The 6,564-nt window shown below is 40.3% G+C and overlaps 1 non-coding gene across 1 annotated transcript; it reads left to right on the top strand.

The window, feature by feature from the left end:
- The first annotated feature begins 6,159 nt into the window (after positions 1-6,159).
- LOC132646916 (small nucleolar RNA SNORA17) lies at positions 6,160-6,295 on the top strand. The gene has a single exon (XR_009585248.1). It is a non-coding gene; the product is annotated as a small nucleolar RNA SNORA17 (small nucleolar RNA).
- The last annotated feature ends 269 nt before the right edge of the window (positions 6,296-6,564 follow it).

The raw sequence follows: 6,564 nt of genomic DNA on the forward strand, positions 1-6,564 counted from the left end.
GGGTCTAGGTCCTCTCTATGCAACGTTTTCGGTTGATGCCATCAGTCTCTGCAGTCCTCTCTGGGCCCAGCGTTTTTGACTTTGTTGGTCTCCTTGTGTGGTTCCTGTGCCCTCTTGGTCATTCTATAACCCCCTTCTTCCATAAGATTTTCTTCACACTCTCAAAAGTTGGGCTGGGAGTCTCTGCATCTGCTGGGTGGGGTCTTTTTAAAGGACATTGGCGGTAGACTCCCATCCTGTTCCCTCTCTTCGAGTGCTACCATTTTCAATCTTGTTTTCCCTTCTGAATGAGAGTTAAGCATCTTCCCTAGAGTCTGCCTTGTTTTTAGCTTCTTTAAGGCTGTAGATTTTAGTATGTAGGTGTAGGAGCTCCTTGAGCTCAGTAGTGCTACAGCTGCCAAACTTGGGAGTCCAGCTGCAGCAGTGGAACTGGTAGGTCAGTCCAGGTGCCTTCTGGGAAGTCCTGGCAAGCCACAACAGTGCTCCACAGACCTAGGCGGTCTGCTGCCTGGTGGACCTGGGTGGCTTGGCAGGTCTTGCGTCTTTGGTGCCTGTACAGCCAGCTGTCTCCCACTGAGGGATTGAGTAGCCTATACAGTCACTGACTGGGAGGCCCTGCAGAGTCTGTACAGCTGCTCTCAGACTCGGGACCTGGAAAGATGCTACCACAGATCTGGGACTTGGAAGGCTGGTACAGCTGGCAGCCACTGCTGAGGAGCTAGAAGTTCTGCTTCTGTAGTCTCAGTCCCCAGGCAGTGAGCTCTGTGCTAAGAGTCTCTGGAATCTCTAAGAGTCTCTGTAGGCTGGCTCTGCAGAGGAGGAGGAAGGCCGGAAACAGGGAAGTGCAAGTGGTTTAAATGTTCACCACTCTCTGTCCCCAGAGAAGTCTGCAGGTGACCTGAATCTAAATGGTCTCAGTTCAGGTGATGTCCCCTTTCATTCAGGAAGCTTCAATGTTGATCTTCTGACTTCAGTTGCCTCTCTACTCAGCAATTTTGGAGTTTCAGATCCTCTGCCTCTCAGATACGGTGTGCACTCGTCACCATCATCTTGGATTCCCTCTATCTTAGGTTTTTATTCATGTGATAAAACCACATGACCCCAAGCAACTTGGGAACTTTTGTTTTATTTCAATGTGTGTTTAACTTTGAAGTTAAATAAAGTTCGTTATCAAAGAAAGTTGGGGAAGGAACTCAAACTAAGAGTTAGGAACATAGAGAATGGAGGACCACCACTCACTAGCTTGCTCAGGCTAGTTTTTTTGGTATATACCACTTGCACAGTTGGAGCACCAACAAAATGGGATGGGCTTTTCCACAACTTTAACGAATTATGAAAATATTCTACAGCTGCCTACAGGCCAAGCTTGTAAAGTCATTTTCTCAGTTAAGATTCTTTCGTTGCTCTCCTTGTGTGGTTCCCGTCCTCTCTAACTCTTACTATTTCCCACAAGGAGAGCAACAGAACCAGAAATTTTGAACACAGGGAACTTCCCAGAGACTCATACTCCAACAAAGGACTATTCATAGAGATAACCCAGAACCCCTGCACAGATGTAGTCCATGGCAGTTCAGTGTCCAAGTGAGTTTTACATAGTAATTGGTCAGAGGGACTGCCTCTGAATTAATCAGATTGGCCTGCTCATTGATCACCTCCCCCTGAGGGGGGAACAGCCTTACCAGGCCACAGAAGATGACTAAGCAGCCACTCCTGATGTGATCTGATAGACTAAGATCAGAAGGAATGATAAGAGGACCTCCCCTATCAGTGGACTTGAGGAGAGGCATGCATGAACAAGGGGGAGGGAGGGTAGGATTGAGAGGGGAGGAGAGAGGAGCTTATGGGGGGATACAAAGTGAATAAAGCATAATTAATAAAAAAAAATTCTTTCTTCCCAGGAATCTCTCTAGCCTGAGTCAAGTTAACATAAAACAAGCCAGCATGCCTATGGAATTTCACATGCTTCAAACACACCCTCTTTTCGTTTTACTCATTACCACTAAACTTTGAATTTTCTTTCTTTTTTTTTAAATTCTTTTCTCATTTCTATTTTTCCCCAATGATTCTAATTTGTTTTGTTCAACTACTCTTGAGAGTAGAGCCTCCCCTGAAATGTAGTCCAGCTACTATATGTCGTTGTTGTCAAGAGCAGCCTTATAGCTTTCTCTAAACATTATGGGTCAATGCCTTATATAGCCCTCCAAAAGCTAATGGTAAGATCCTTCTGCTAAAGATGTTGCATACTTTCCTCATTAAAAATGAAGAGACAGAAGTGATGCTCACAAAGAGATAAACCATCTCCTATATTTTAGTTATTTATTACCAAATTGTGTCTAATTGGGTTATTATTTTGCCTTTGTGGAGTTGCTATATTAAAACTCTTTTTGCATATCTGTATGTAAATATATTTTGAAACATTAACAGTAATGTTAATATGTTAACATGTTTTTTTAATGTGGATTTTTCAAAAGACCTTTAGTTTTAATTGTCTTTTAGTCCACCCTCCTTTCTCTAACCATAATTTATTCTTTCCTGTTCCATTATTTACCTTTAACTGTGTAGCCCACTTTGTCTCCCCTCTCTCAAAAGCACTGCCTCTATAACTCCTTAATAATTTTCTGACCACATGTTCATGAACATACAAAGTTAACATAAAAAGAGAGAGAGAGAAATAACATTAATCTGTCTGAATCTGGGTACCTAATTCAACACGGTTTTTACAGCCCCATTTACTTGGGTAATTCATAATTCCATTTTCATCAAGAAATGACTGATATACAGTAAATGTACCAAATATTCATTATACATTTACCAGTTGACAAACATCTAGGCTGTTTTCATTCCCTGACTATTTTAAATAAGGCATGAAGCAATGAATATATATAAACATATCTGCTCCTGTTAGCATAGATGGAATACTTGGAAGATTAATTTGCAACTTATTAATGAATTCCAGACTGAATTCCATGTGATCAGGGACATCAAAATATACCCAAATCCTTGAATCTGATGGTAGAGAACATGACTGAAATTATATAGTCAGAAAATAGTTTTCTGAACCAAACTGTGGTAGTAAAGACATGAAGATAATTGGAAAAATGAAACCAGCAGAAACTAAAAGATGTCTGCACAATAAAGGAAGCCACCATTTAAATAAAGCAGAAGCATGTAGAAGAGGAAAAGTTCTTTACCAACTATTCGTTGATTTTTTGTTTTTGTTTTTTGGATTTTTTTCTTTATTAATTACACTTTATTCACTCTTTATCGCCCCTGTGGTTCCCTCCCTCCTCATGTCCCAATCCCTCCCTTCCTCCACCCTCTGCATGCATGCCCCTCCCCAAGTCCACTGATAGGGGAGGACTTCTTTTCCTTCCTTCTGACCCTAGTCAATTAGGTCTCATCAGGAGTGGCTGCCTTGTCTTCTTCTGTGGCCTGGTAATGTTGCTTCCCCCTCAGGGGGAGGTAATTAAAGAGCAATTCATGTCAGAGACAGTCCCTTTTCCTATTTCAATGGAAAGATACTGAACTGCCATGGGCTACATCTGTGCAAGGGTCTTAGGCTATCTCCATGCATAGTCCTTGGTTGGAATATCAGTCTCAGGAAAGACACATGAGTTCAGATTTTTTGGTTCTGTTGTCTCCTTGTGGAGTTCCTGTCCTCTCCAGATCTTATTGTTTCCCACTTCTTTCCTAAGTTTCCCTGCACTCTGCCCAAAGGTTGTCCATAAGTCTCAGTATCTACATTGATAGTCTGCAGGGCAGAGCTTTTCAGAGATCCTCTGTGTCAGGCTCCTGACTTGTTCCCTCTTTTCTCCTTCTTCTGATGTCCAGCCTCTTTGCCTTTCTGGATAGGAATTGAACATTTTAGGAAGAGTCCTCCATCTTGATTAGTTTCTTTAGGTGTACAGATTTTAGTAGGTTTATCCTATATTATATTTCTATATGAGTGAGTACATACCATGTGCATCTTTCTGCTTCTGGGATATCTCACTCAGGATGATCTTTTCCAAATCCCACCATTTACCTGAAAATTTCATGATTTCCTTGTCTTTTATTGCTGAGTAATATTCCATTGTGTAGATATACCACAATTTGTGCATCCATTCCTCCACTGAGGGGCACCTGGGCTGTTTCCAGCTTCTGGCTATTACAAATAATGCTGTTACAAACATGGTTGAGCAAATGTCCTTATTGTGTACTTCAGAATCTTTTGGATATATGCCTAGGAGTGGTATAGGTGGATCTTGAGGAAGCGCTATTCCTACTTCTCTGAGAAAGCAGCAGATTGCTTTCCAGAGTGGTTGTACCAGTTTACATTCCCACCAGCAGTGGAGGAGGGTTCCCCTTTTTCTACAACCTCTCCAGCATGTGTTGTCTCTTGAGTATTTGATCTTCGGGTGTAAGGTGAAATCTTAGGGTCGTTTTGCTTTGCATTTCCTTGATGGCTAATGAGGTTGAGCATTTCTTTAAGTGTTTCTCTGCCATTTTATATTCCTCTGCAGAGAATTCTCTGTTTAGCTCTGTACCCCATTTTTTATTGGATTACTTCATTTTTTTGCTGGTTAACCTCTTTAGTTCTGTATATATACTGGATATTAGCCGTCTGTCAGATATAGGGTTGGTGAAGATCCTTTCCCAGTCTGTAGGCTGTCGTTTTGTTCTGACGAAAGTGTCCTTTGCTTTGCAGAAGCTTTTCAGTTTCATGAGGTCCTATTTATTGATTATTGCTCTTCGAGCCTGTGCTGTTGGTGTTCTGTTCAGGAAGTTGTCTCCTTTGCCAATGAGTTCAAGGGTATTCCCCACTTTTTCTTCTAAGAGGTTTAGTGTGTCTGATTTTATGTTGAGGTCTTTGATACCCTGCCTGGTATCAAAGCATATGCTGAGACTTATAGCCAAACTTTGGACTGAGTGCAGGAAATGAACTGTTTTTAAGCTCATATTTTTCAATTAAATTTTTATTTTTATATTAATTATAGTTTATTCATTCATATAGTTTATTTTGTATCCTATCTGTAGCTCCCTCCCTACCCCCTCCCAATTCCACCCTACCTTCCTCCTCTTCACCTATGCCCCTCTCCATGTCCACTAATATGGGAAGTCCTCCTTCCCTTCCATCTGACCCTTGCTTGTCTGGTCTCATCTGAACTGGCTGCATTGTCCTCCTCTGTGACTTGGCTTACATTTTGAAAAGTCCAAAAAGTTATCATTTTGCTAACATCTTGAGAAAAAAAATCTACCAAAAAATCAGATTTCATGATATACATAGATTAAATTTTTTTCTTATATTTTCTCATTTGAGGCATGGTCTCAATATGTAGCACTGGCTGACCCAGATTTTCTATGTAGCCTATGCAGTCTGTATTCAAACACACAGAGCTCCACCTACCTCTGCATGGAGTGCCTAGATAAAAGACTTGTGAACCATATCCTGATGATTTACATTTTTACAATGTAGATATATGGCCCCCATGGTTGACTCCATCCCACACTACTTATCTTTGCTGTACATGATGGCTTCCATTCAAAGAAACAGTGTGAAAAAGAGACACGAATCATCGCTGGAAAACAAGAAAAGAACACTTCACCAAGACAACCAAAGTTAGCATCCACAGTGTAAAAGCTATGAAGGAATGTTTCCTGCATATAATGTGTTTGAAGTGTCTATGGATACCTGTGATTGTCAACTCCAAAGCCAACTATCCTTGTTGTGATGTGAAAGTGATCATATATATTCAATTAGATGAACCTGCAAATACTCTCACCTTAATTGTAATAAATATGATGAAAAACAAAGATATTATTAGGAATAATAACCTTTGGCATGTGGAACTGTCCATAATATATGCTCTAGCTTTTTATAAATCCAAAATATCTCTGAAACATAAACTCAAATAGTGGAAAAACTGCTATATTTAAAAATAAATGGATAAGAGGTTTAAAATCAAGTTCAGTTTATTAAGAACAGAAAAATATGACTCAGATACATTAAAATTATAGAATTTTAATTATCCATAATTACTTTTTTAAATTACTCATTCTAACTATCACAGATTGTGAAAAAAATCCATCTATGTGGGCATTTTAAATAAGTTAAAATAGGAATTAAAAAAATATCTAAACATAAAATACAAGAGTGATGGCTGATAGAAAATGACAGGGACTGACTGTAGAAGTGTTGTTTGCAAGTCAGGCTGCTATGTCACATGTGCATGAGTTGGTGGCACAGAGGAGTGAGTTTGTGGCTATGCTCAGTGTTCTGACCTATTAATAGTTGAATGATTAGTAGTTTAACATTCTCTGAAAAAAAAAAAGTTAACCCATGATGACAACCAATCTAGTACCAGGGGCTCTTACAAGAAGCTAGCTTGAGATGACCATCATTTGGGCACCACACAGGCTATGACAGCTCCCAGGACCAAGAGCAAGCTGAAGACCAGAAGAACCTTGCCTGGTACTGAGTGCCTTGGGAAAGAATACACCTCACATGGAATACATCCTCACATGGAGTCATGCAACAGTCTGCGCAAAGAACAAGTTAGAGATGACCACCAAACTGGCACCATT

The sequence above is a fragment of the Meriones unguiculatus genome, chromosome 12 (assembly GCF_030254825.1).
Source record: "Meriones unguiculatus strain TT.TT164.6M chromosome 12, Bangor_MerUng_6.1, whole genome shotgun sequence".
In the NCBI taxonomy this organism is placed as follows: domain Eukaryota; kingdom Metazoa; phylum Chordata; class Mammalia; order Rodentia; family Muridae; genus Meriones; species Meriones unguiculatus.